Genomic DNA, 12,741 nt, shown 5'->3' with positions numbered 1-12,741 from the left:
TCTAACTGATCAATAGACTAGAGATGAGTTGGGGTGAATTAGTTATTAATTAATTCACAAGTTATTAACTCATAATGCAACTATAGAATACATCAGTTAACTCAGTTGCATGTCAGTGCATGTTCAGTTCAGCAGGGACAGGTGTTAGAGGATCAGATTGCTATCAGTTGTGACTATAGTTGTGCATGATGATTTGCACAATCAGAGGGATTGAGTATGCCAATGAATTGGCCAATATCAAGAATTGTACCCTGTGCTCACGTCCAACAGAGTGTGAGTGATTATTTTCAGGTCAAATACGAGTTTGGTAAGCCATTCTCATCAATTTTTGAGCAGGTATTGAGCTGTGGAGGCAGGCAAGCAGCGGGGGAGATTTGGAGATCAAATCTAAGCTCTATTGTGTGTAACAGGTGGAGCTGGTATTGGATTGCTTGTGATAAGCATTGTACTTTGTAATGTTACATGATTAAGCCAATATAATATACAGATAGTTGGGGTTTTTAGCGAAATGCTTTCCCTAGGATACATATTGTGTTAATGAGTTTGATTGATGCTTCTATGTGCGCCTGTGAATGTTTCTACTTCTGTAAATTGATGATCAACGTAGAGGAGCTTATGTATTGTGTATGTATTCCACAATAGTACATGATCAGGATAATCTCCATTGAATATGTGTTTATTATTCAAAATTTCTACCAAAGTTGTATTCCTCGGATAGATATTTCTAACAAAGTACTGTGCGCATCAAACAGAGATCGTATGACAAAGTTACGACCCCAGGAATTTGATGTACCAATTTACCCAAACGAGGCCCATAGTTTGGAACTTCATCTCCTAGGGTTAGGTTTTTGGATGTTTAGGGTTTTCCATTGTTTCTTAGCAATAAATAGGCATTCGAGCCTCATTGTAACACAGTTCAGAGGCATGTAGCTGCCACATCTCTTCTCAGAGATAAGCTATCATCGACCGAGGTAGTCTTATTTTCATTTTGTTTGTAAGCATATTTCAGTATTTTACATTAATGAAATGAAGTATTATTTCTCCTGCATCTTTGTATTTATGGTTATCTCTGTAATTTGTTGTGTTCTTGTTTAAATCTGGATCATTATGGCTACCTACTAGGAGTATCCATTTTTTTTGTTTCAAGGAATATTGGAATAAAATAATGATATCTATGCTTTGATATTAACTTTGAATTATTTTTTCTGATTTTTCAAACAAAACCTATGCAAATTTAAAAAAATAAACACCTTTTTCTTCTTTTGTTTTAGAGCTTGATATTGAAAATGTAGTATCTCAGAATTTTCGCATCCCAAGATCTAAAATTCAGTTTCATAGTATCACTTTGAGTCTTCTTTCCAACACCATAAGTCATACCAATATTACATTCGTCAATATAAAGTTATGTCAAATATCCCACGATGACCTCATTATGGACAAGTTCAATATAAAAAACTTGTATGAGATTCCACGTGAAATTGTTTCAACCTTAGGCCCTGAAATTTATATAAGAGAAAATAAATTTTTTTCTCTTTCTGTGACCTTTTATGAAATTCAAATTCGATGCTTGAAAATAAATTTATGACGATTTCCCCTAGATCACCTGCTTGAGACTAAATTATGGAGCATGCAAAAACCATAACTTCTTTGGATCATATCTCAGAAAATATAATGAACCAAGATCTGAAATTTCTACATGAAGTTCACCAATATTTTGGCTCCACATGGTCAAAATTTTAGCTTCTTAATCTTTGTATAAAAAAACATTATGTAAAAATTTCCAAGATAGCCTATTTGAAGCAGCAAAACACTAGAATTAAAAACTCCGATACAAAATGTTATGCAACCAGATAAAAAAGCAAAAGAAAATATAGATCAATAACATGAAAATTAGCCTCTTCGAAGGATCAACCTCCTTTACATCACATAAATGAGCAATTATTGGATGATACAAATGACAAGACCTCCTTGATATATATAGTAGTCTAAGGGGTCACAAAATAATCAGAGCCTACATTACAATAATAATGGAAGGGCACAACAATAACAATAATGGGCCTCTATGGGGCACAACAATAATAATATGAGGACTACATGGGCACAACAATAATAATATGGGGCCACACTAACAATAACAATAAGGGGGATACACTAGTATTATAGGGACCTAATAATATTTCTTTTGTATCAATGTTAATTGGAATAATTTTTGCATAAATCATTGTTGTTCAATATTATTGAAAGAGCTTTTTTTCCCAACATTCCGTCTTTCTTTGTTATCGTCCATTATGGATGTATATTGGATGAATTTTGTTACATATTAGACATTTTTAAGTGACTTCTTATCCCGATTTTCATAGAAATAAATAATTCGTATTCTCATTTTATTAATAAAATCAATATTAACATAATTATCGATCAACTGGGAACTATAACCTCAAAATGGGTACTCTAGCCCAAAACCACAAAAAAACATGAAAAAACAACCCAAAAATGAAACTTGTGTATGCTAGAACGATGTTTTTTTGGGGGTAAAATTTCAACATTTTTTTAAAATGGAAGTAAAAACCATTTTTGTTTTGAAAAATGGATGAAAAAAACACACTAAAAAAATAAGTGTTGATTTTGGAATAATAGAAAAAAAAAAGTCAGGTTTCAATTTTGACATTTTTTAGCAATGGATTTAAAGATAAAATATCTGTACTTTGAAAAACTATAAAATTCCAACAATTCTTGGACATAATGTTAAAGATAAAATGTCATGTCTCAAATCTTTATAATTCCAACAATTTCCATCCATGTTGTTAAAGATAAAATATATTGACTCTAAAAAACCTTGAAATTGTAATTGTTTTCAACCATATCATTAAAAATAAAATATCATAATTTAGAAAAACTTTAAGATTTTGACAAATTTTCAACCTTGTCATTAAAAACCTGCAATTGTAAACACATTTCAACCTTGAAATTATGGACAAATTATATGACTAAAACAACTTAAAAATGAACAAGTAAATGAAAGATTCATTATTCCAAGAGTAATTTTTATTTCAAAGGCTAAAACAATAGTTCTTTTCACATTTTAGCCTAAGACAACTTATCCTCTTGCAACAAACACCTAAAAATCAACCATCAAAATGAAGTGTTCCTTTTAATGAGGCATTACAATTTCAACAATTTTAAAACTATATTATACCAAATGATAACAATAGATAATATCATGGAAATATCATTCTATAATTTAAAAAATCAACATTAATTTCGAATATTTATTTATTTTTAATCAAAATATCAACTTTCATAGATTGAATATCACATACATTAAAGCATATAATCCAAAAAACATAGAAATGACCCATAACTTCACGTAAGATCATATGGGAGTCAAAATATTTATTTCAAGTTACCATGCAAACATCTCTAAAGACATGAATTTATTTTAATTAAAACATTAAATCCAAAAAACATAGAAACGATTCATAACTTCATGTAAGATCATATGGAAGTCAAAATATTCATTTCAAGTTACCATTCAAATGTCATTTACATAAAATGTCTTAGACATTTATTCAAAATCATCCATGGGATCTGGCACACCATCAGAATCTACATCTTCAGACGAATGACTGGATGCAGATGAAGATGACCCATATTCTTCTCTTTCATCAACTAGAGCCCTATCTAAGTCAACATGCATGCCCACCATCTCATGTTTCAAAATTATTCTATATCTACGACTAGGTTCAATAAACTCCCATCTCAACATTGTTCCTTCTAGTAGAAAATTCTTCAAAATATCTATGGTCTTGAAGTGAAGAGTTCCTCTCTTTGTTAAATTGAAGTCATAGACAAGTATGTTAATATCCTCCAATTTTAAGAGGTTTGAGTGGCGATGATTTATATTTGTACCCTTCATTTTTCTCTTTCTGTGAATTTGTTTATCAACTACCATCTCTAGCTTGTACACACCATTGAATGGGTGGGTATTTGTGGCATGCCAATTTACCTCAGTTGTTGTAATATCTTCATTTTCTTTAATGATGTTTATATCCTTTGCAACCCCAAAATGGATATCCAAGTGGAGCTCCATCTGCTAATAATGTTATCATGCAACCCTCCTTAACATCCTGCACAAAACCGTTGTGAAGGTCTTCCATGGCTTTCCATTGTGCACATGATCTTCTAGAACCAATATAGATTTCTCTTTCGTCTTCATGTTGAGAATTAATAATGCCTTGAGATTGTTTTTGTTCAACAATGTGTCTTTCCTCTTGTTCATTTGGCATATTTTGAGGCCAAATAAATGGAGTCTTCAAAAGTGTATATTCATTTCTTGATGTTGAGATGATATCACTTTGATCATTGAAAAAAGACTCCCACCAAACTGAATCAACGACGTCAAAGTACTCCTATGTATCTCTAATACATATTTTTATTTCTTCAAGGCATTCGGAATAATTTATCTCTCTCTTATGCCTTCGTGCATTATGGAGTTCAACAATTGATTATAATAATATTATCTTTGATGAAAATATTGGATGATCTGAAATGAACTTCAAAAATGCTAAACCTGATGATGGCCCCCATTTTGCAACAATTGAATACTTCTTGTCCCATATAAGTGTTTTGCCATCAATTTTTTTGATACAAAATTAATGTTGGAAGCTAATGTCATTAAGTTGTTCAATGCATTTCTCCTCACCATGAAATTCCAGAATAAACCTCCACATGTCAATAGTTTTTTCCAGCACATGAAAAATAGGCTCTAGAATGTATGATTTCTTAATACATTCAATTAATGATGGCGGGCTCCCAACATTCTTCCTTCTCAATGTTACTAAAAAACGACTGAAAATATGATCAATATGATCATGAGTGTGCCCAACAAGAAGTAAACCAACCTTTACCTTTTTAAAAATTCCCAATTGAACAAGCATGTTTAGATATCAAAAAAGAACTTGATTTTTATTTTCACGGCTTGTGTTATCCAATTGCAGATACAAAACTTCAGGAACAATACCGGACCAATGAGAAAGCACATCATGGATTGTAGTTATGGTAAGATGCATAATTATGATATTTGGAGTTGTGAATTAAACCCTGGGAAACATCTTCTCATTAAAGACCATACAACGAAACAAGTGAAACTAAATAAAATTTTCTTCCTGTAATTTTTTTGGTGTGTGGAGAAAATATGGCAGAAGTGTTTTCTTTTGGTCCATACTATCAATTATCAAACCCAAATATTTATTTGGATTATCATAACACTTTTTTCTATGCTTATACAATTTTTGTCTTTCACTTGTTTGCTAATTGCGGTGCTCCTGAAGTGCTTTGACAATGGAATCTAGGCATAAAATAAAAGAAATATATTAATAAATATATTTTCATAGTTGATAACTATCCAATCTTTAAAAGTAATGTTACCTCTTTCTCCCCTTGAAATTTATCCCTTTTTTATTTAAGAGAAGCACATGTACTACAAACCCCCATCCTTCTTCTTAGGAATATGACCATTGATGAATTTGTTCTTCTATATCCTTGTAAAATATGAATATGTAATAAAATTACCATCATCTTCAGCACCTTCTGCATATTCTCTGTATAAGTTGTAGATTTCTTGTCTTGAGAAATTATCTAGAATATGTATTGTGTCTTTATTTGGCATACACTATCCATGCTTTGAAAAGAAGTCTTGCATCCATGACATTGCATTAATTGTTGAGAGTCCAACCTCTCTTTTATAATGTACTTCTGAATAATATGTAGGGTATTTTTCCTGTCTTTCTTGGATTCTTGACAAATGAAAATTACCAACTGAATGCAACATTTTGAAGCTTTTTTGAAGATCAATACATTACTAATATCATAATCATAAACTACCAGTGTAGATTGCATGCAACCCACTAAAAATGAATTTTGCATGATTTTATTCATTGACAAATATTTCTTCCTTTGCTTCAAAAAAAAACTTGAAATCCATATGTTTCAAGCAATCCTTTCGACAAAATTCACTTGAAATTAGATCACTGATAGAACTTCTACTTTTGAGATATTCTGTCCTAACCCTTGTATAACTGGAATATTTTGGATTGATATGAAAAGGCCACTCCTACTCCTAGATACAATATTTTCTTGCAACGTCTCCCTCATTTCATTATTATCTGCAGAATCATTTTCATCATCATTAAGAGGAATATTATACTAATGAACATAGTTAGAAAATTCATCACCATCATTGCTTGGAAAATATTCATTACCATCCTCACTTGAAGGAAATTCATCACTACCAACATTTGCGCTTTGGAAATCCTAACTTAGACAAAATTCTTCACCATCTTCATCCATGCTTTTTAAAACCTCCCTTGGAGGATTCAATTCATCATCACCATGTCTACCTTTGAAACACTCACTTAGAGAAAATGCAGTATTCACATTTGTGCCTCTAAAATGATCATTTGTAAGAAACTCTTCATCCTCCCCTTCATCACTCATGCTTGCATAATCATTAGGATCATGACTACATGGAAAATATGAATCTCTATTCATAGTCAAATTATCATTTGCAAGAAATTTGTCATCCTCTCCTTCATCAGTGTTGGTCTCACAATCCTTGGGATTAGGAATAAGTGTAAACTTTGAATTTATATTTAAAGGAAATTCTTCATCCTCCCCTGCATCAATGGTGCTCTAATAATCCTTAGGATTATGACTAAGTGGAAACTTTGAATCTCTATTTACTGGAAATTGTTCATCCTCACCCTCCCCTTCATCAGTGCTGCTCTCATAATCCTTAAGATTAGGAATATGTGGAAACTTTGACTCTACAAACTCTTCATCCCCCCCTTCATCAGTGGTGCTCTCATAATCCTTAGGATTAGGAATATGTGGAAACTTTGACTCTGCAAATTCTTCATCTCCCCCTCCCCTCGTTACTAGTGCTCTCATAATCCTTAGGATTAGAACTATGTGGAAACTTTGACTCTGCAAATTCTTCATCCCCCCTTTCATCAGTGGTGCTCTCGTAATCCTTAATATTAGGACTATGTGGAAACTTTGACTTTGTAAATTATTCATCCCCCCTTCATCAGTGGTGCTCTCATAATCTTTAGGATTAGGAGGAAGTGGAAAATTTGACTCTACAAATTCTTCATCCCCCCCTTCAACAGTGGTGCTCTCATAATCCTTAGGATTATGACTATGTGGAAACTTTGACTTTACAAATTCTTCATCCCCCCATTCATTAGTGGTGTTCTCATAACCTTATGACTAGGAGGAAGTGGAAACTTTGACTCTGGAAATTCTTCATCCCTCGTTCATCAGTAGTGATCTCATAATCCTTAGGATTAGGACAATGTGAAAACTTTGACTCTCGAAATTCTTCATCCCCCACCTTCATTAGTGGTGCTCTCATAATCCTTAGGATTAGGAGGAAGTGGAAAAATTGACTCTTTATTCATAAGAATTTATTTTTGCTACCCTTCATCAATGATGCTCTCATCATCCTTAGGATTAAGACCAAGAGGAAAATTTGTCTCTCTATTCATAGTGAAATAATTCTTGTTATATTCATTAAAATGAATAGAGTTGTTGCATGATGAAGATGTTGATGTTAAACAAAGAAAACTTCACTATCAAAAGAACCATTGACCTTCAACCAGAATATGTCGAACGATACAAATGCATTCTCTCCCAATTACAATTTATAGCTTAGAGATTGAAAATTTCCCTCTAAAGTTTTCCCCCCAAATTTTTTCACCAAAAATTTCCCCTCCAAAGTTTCCCCCAAAAACTTTCGCTGAAAACTTTCCCTCCAAAAATTTCGTTTTGAAATATTTCCCTCCAAAATTTTCATCTATAATTTACTTGAAAACATATTACTAAACTTTTGGTTTTGAAAAATTTCACCCTAGTTTCTATTCAAAATATTGATAGAAGCCGAGCATAAATTTTCTATTTAAATTATTTAACATTGACTATGTAACTAAATTAATTTTTATAATTAATATTTTATTTTTATCCCACAATGAATGAAAACTAACCTAAATCTATAATATTAACTATACATTATTATTTTTAATTTTAAGTTTAATCGCACATTCAAGAAATGCTAAACCAATCCCACAATGATCGCTATAAAATAAAATTCATTGTTTCTATTCATCACATCACATCAAGTCTTTTGGATCTTGTTAGAGTTTGAGCGGTTTTGTGTAGGAGCTGCATTGTCATAGATAACACACTCAACGAGAGTTTTACACATTTTAAATGTTAGTTTTCTTCCTATTTCAACTATTTATAGGTGAATTTGAGGATATTTTGTGTTTTTACGAGAAAAACCACATAAAAAAACTCCTTTTTTTAGTATTTTTATAGGGACAAAAAGAAAGAAAAAACTCAAATTTGTAGGATTTTTAGGAGAAAAATTAAGATTTTTTATTTTTAGGCTTTTCAAATGAAAAATGGATTATATTATTATTTTTTTTAATTTCAATTGGGGAGCATTAGAATTGTTGCATGGAAAAATAAAAAAATTGTTCAATTAAAAAGAAAAAAATCATTAATTATCTTGTTATATATTTGTTATTTTTAAATTTTTTGTTTTTTGTTTTGGTTTTTTTAATTGAAATTTTATTTATTACACTTCATTAATAAAGTTTTAATTTTTCTTTTTTCTTTTTTCTTTTTTTAAATTAAAATATATCTCTTGAAAATATTCAATTTTTTAATTTAATTTTAATTTAAAAACAAAATATTTAGAGGTTTTTTTTAATTATTAAAAAATATTTTTAAAAAATACAAATATTAGTGTTTTTATATAAAAGTTTTTTAATTAAATATTATAAAAAATAAAAATAAAAATTATTGCCCCCTTTGGCTGTAGCCAATGGCCAAAGGGTCCCCAGCCAGCGGCCAAAAGGCAATTTTTTTTAATTATTTTTTATGAATTAAAAAAAAAATTGGAGAGAGAGAGAAATAAAGTAAAAAGTTAATTTAATTTTAATTATAAAAACTTAATATAATTTAAAACTATTAAAATAATTTTTATCTATTAAATTTAATTTTTTTTTATATATAATATTTTTTTTAACCTTTACATATATAATTTAACATAAAAATTTATATATATATATATATATATATATATATATATATATATATATATATATATATATATATATATATATTTTAATGATTTTAATAATTTAAAATTTAATATATATTAATATTTTTATAAAAGTGTCGATATAAATCATTTAATTTTTTATTTTTTTTTTAATTTCAAAATTATATCTATATATATATATATATAATTTGTATATAATAGTTTTTTTTATAAATTTGTATATGTAAATTTTATAACAATTTTTAAAAATTAAATATAATTTAACCTTTTCTTTATTCAAATAACCATTTATATATATATATATATATATATATATATATATATATATATATCTATTTGTTTTTTCAGGAAGATGGCATCAAGGAAGGTCTATGTGAATATGTCTCGAACAAAGAAAACAATTCCATGATCTAAAATTGCAGGTGGACAAGCTATGAAGACTGTCGAACATACCCAAACTGAGAAACATCTTACAAGACAACTTACTAGCCCATTAAGTACACCAAAGATTATTTTTGAATGGATGAATTCACGAGAAATAAATCAAACAAATTTTACATGGCATATTAAAAATCTTGAATCTAATGATAGCACACATCTCTATCTATACTATGGTATGATTTACACGGGTGAACTGTATGAGGTGATAGGCAGAGTACGAGACATTTGTTTGGTGTTGAATTCAAACATTGTTTATGTTCTTGCAAAATTGCACAAGTCACATGAAAAGATTAGATATCATCTCTCAAAGGTAAAGTATGAAACAGCTGAAAAATCTACACAATTGTGTGAAGAAATCTCATCCAAAATTTCAAATAACATTGTCAGTATGCTTATTTATATTTTTGTTATGTATTATTATAAGGATCATTATTTTTTTTTATAAATGATTGATCATTGACATATTGTATTTTCTTTGATAGGATTTTTATGAGTCTTTCACTGATGCTAGAGGGTATTTATTATGTAGAGCCAAATATTATGAATGTCATCAATAGTTTCCATATAGAGTCAGAACAAGAAAAGATAATGAAGCAAATATCAACATTCCATGACATTGCAATGGTGTAGGAATTTACAGGGTAAGTTCCTCAGAAAGAACACCAAAAGGACACCGCTCACAACCAGATCTCAAATCAATACACCAGTATTTTTGACGTGGTTAAAACCCTCAAAGTGCAAGGAGGGAAACAGTCCACGGCCTGTCCCAACGTGGGTACTACAGGCAATTTATTAATCAAAGAATGAAAATTTACATAAGCTTCTCTCATGCACGGATTACCCGAACAATGACCCTCCATGCGCTTTAAATAGAACTAATGGACCAATCGGGTGTCAAACCACGGATCAAGTGTCGGTAATACCGAGGTGAGAGTGAACCGTCGGATCACTACATATCGTGACCGTCGGATTGTAAGTTACAAAATGTACAACGGTAAAGAAACACACTTTACCTAACTCTAACCTAACTCTATACTAGACCAAGTTGAACTTAACTATATCCTATGTGTCAGAATATCCTAACATCCCCCCTTAAGAACAACTTGGGATAGGATTGAAGGATTTACAAATATGACACAATAGGAGAAGGAAGGAGGCACTAGAGCCTATCCCCCCTTAGTGACAACTTCCTGAACTCCAAGCATATATCGAAGTTTAGTGAACTTCGCCTCTGTGAGAGCCTTTGTGAAGATGTCTGCAACCTGATCATCTGTTGGACAATATTGCACTTCAAGAACATGGTCATGAATGAGCTTTCTGATGAAGTGCATGTGTAGTTCAATGTGTTTGTTGCGCTGATGCTGAACTGGATCTTTGCATAGCTGAATGGCACTTTGATTATCACACCAAAGTGTGGTTGGATGCTGCTGCTCAAAGCCAAACTCTGATAGGATCTGACGAAGCCACAAGGCTTCCTTACTAGCTTCCACGGCACCATGATACTCTGCTTCTGCTGACGAAAGAGAAATGGCAGCCTGTTTCTTACAAGCCCATGTAATAGGTCCTGAACCAAGAGTGAAGACATAACTGGCAGTAGACTTCCGATCATCAGGGTCACCAGCCCAATCAGAATCAGTGAAACCAACTAACAGAGGAGCTGCTTTGGCACTGTAATGAATCCCAAACTGTACTGTACCTCGAACATAACGAAGTATTCTTTTAGCTGCTTTCCAATGACTTTCACAGGGGTTTTGCATAAAACGAGCAACAAGGCCAACAACAAAGGAAAGATCAGGACGAGTATGGGTTAAATACAAGAGTTTTCCGACAAGTTGACGGTATAAGGTAGCATCAACTTCAGGAGAAGTACAAGAGACTGAAAGTTTGACTCCAGACTGAAAGGGAGAAGGGGCTGGCTTACAGTCTTCCATGTGAAAATGACGAAGAATATCACAAGCATACTTGGACTGGGAAAGGAAAATACCCTCCTGGGATTGCAAGACTTGAAGACCGAGAAAATAGTGTAAGTGTCCTAAGTCTGTCATTTCAAATTTCTTTTTAAGGCTGGACTTCACATGGTTTATAAGGTTTGGATCATTACTAGTAAGAATAAGATCATCAACATAAAGAACAAGGATGATAAGAGAGTTGCCCACTTTCTTGGTGTAGACAGTATTGTCAGAATGACACCTAGAAAAGCCAGATTCTAAAAGAAAGCTATCCATTTTGGCATACCAAGCCCGAGGAGCTTGCTTGAGGCCATAAAGGGATTTCTTAAGTCGACAAACAAGGCTGGAGTCTGTTTGTATGAAGCCAATGGGTTGTTCCATATAGATTTCTTCCTGCAAGTCCCCATGCAAGAAGGCAGATTTAACATCCATCTGATGGACTTCCCATTTTAAAGAGGCAGCAAGGGAAAGAACAAGGCGGATAGAGTTCATTTTGGCAACAGGGGAGAAGGTTTCAGTGTAGTCAATGCCTTCAACCTGTGAAAAGCCCTTAGCAACGAGACGAGCTTTATGTTTATCAACTTTCCCATCTGGTCCATACTTGGTTCTGTAAACCCATTTACATCTAACAAGTTTGCGTCCCTTTGGTAGAGGAACAAGATCCCATGTATCATTTGTCATCAATGAATGATATTCTTCATTCATAGCTGCTTCCCAATGTGGATGGCCTGAAGCTTCTGCAAAAGTGTCAGGATCATGATTTACTGGAGCTTGAGCCAGTAAAGAAGAGGCTCTTTCAAACTGAGAACGTGTACGTCGCTGATCTGTAGGATCACCGGCAAGATCACCTGCTGCATCCCGAGTAGCACGGACCCATCTTGGAAGTTGAGGATCCTGAGAAGGTGGGGGAGGATTATCATCCTCGCTTTCATCATCTGAAGAAGAAATGTTTTCAAAAGTAGAAGAGATAGGAAGAGGTGGCACATCCGCCGGACTAGGCTCGCAGGCCGATTTATTTTCATCAAATTTTACATCTCTTCTAATGATAACATTTTTGGACTTAAATGGAATAAGTCTATAACCTTTTACATCTTCAGAATATCCAACAAAAGTACATTTCTCACTCTTAGGTTCTAAAGCTTTATGCTTTTCATCTGGAATATGGGCCCATGCTTCACTTCCAAACACACGAAAGTGACTTACATCTGGTTTAATGGAACTCCA

This window comes from Pinus tabuliformis, chromosome 9, assembly GCF_031772625.1.
Source record: "Pinus tabuliformis cultivar Carrire ecotype Pingquan chromosome 9, CPIR1, whole genome shotgun sequence".
Taxonomy (NCBI): domain Eukaryota; kingdom Viridiplantae; phylum Streptophyta; class Pinopsida; order Pinales; family Pinaceae; genus Pinus; species Pinus tabuliformis.
The sequence above is the reverse complement of the archived record's forward strand: the minus strand, read 5'-3'. Positions refer to the sequence as shown.